This window comes from Coptis chinensis, chromosome 1 (assembly GCF_015680905.1).
Source record: "Coptis chinensis isolate HL-2020 chromosome 1, ASM1568090v1, whole genome shotgun sequence".
Taxonomy (NCBI): Eukaryota; Viridiplantae; Streptophyta; class Magnoliopsida; order Ranunculales; family Ranunculaceae; genus Coptis; species Coptis chinensis.
In genome coordinates, this window is record NC_141456.1 from 49198467 (window position 1) to 49199028 (window position 562).

The 562-nt window shown below is 41.1% G+C and overlaps 1 pseudogene; it reads right to left on the reverse strand.

Moving 5' to 3' along the window:
* Positions 1-257: 257 nt before the first annotated feature.
* Positions 258-350, reverse strand: LOC147524379 (small nucleolar RNA R71; annotated as a pseudogene).
* Positions 351-562: the final 212 nt, after the last annotated feature.

Below are 562 nucleotides of genomic sequence, written 5' to 3' on the forward strand. Positions count from 1 at the left end.
ACCCGTTTTTCATGGATTAGACCATGAAAAACCTTATCGGACATCGCGTAGGATTGAACAAGTCCTAACAATATTCCACCATCCTACGGTTGGTGCGGAACAAATTAAACTCGGGGTATTCCCTTTCACCTTAGCCGATAAAGGCGTCTTGGTTAACTTTGCCCAAACGCCTAATTATGTGGACTCATGGGCTAAACTTGTTCAGTTGTTTATGGAACATTTTTACCCACCCCTAAAGATGGATGAGATGCTTTCCAAGATTCATTTCTTTTCGACAAAATCCTCATGAATCATTTTGAGGCTTGGAATCGTTTCACCGATCTCCTTATAGAGTGTCCACATCATAACTTAGCAAAAGACACGTTAGTTAGTGCCTTTTCAAAGGACTTCTACACCACCATAAAGAAGAAGGGTCCTAGACATAATGAATGGGGTAGTTTCTTAAGCAAAGGAGCCTCGGAGGCTTATAAATTTTTAGAGGATCAAACTAAAGCGAAAATAACAACTGGGGGTAGTGATGATATCCACCGCTCGCTAGTTCATCAAATACAGTTAAGGCCAC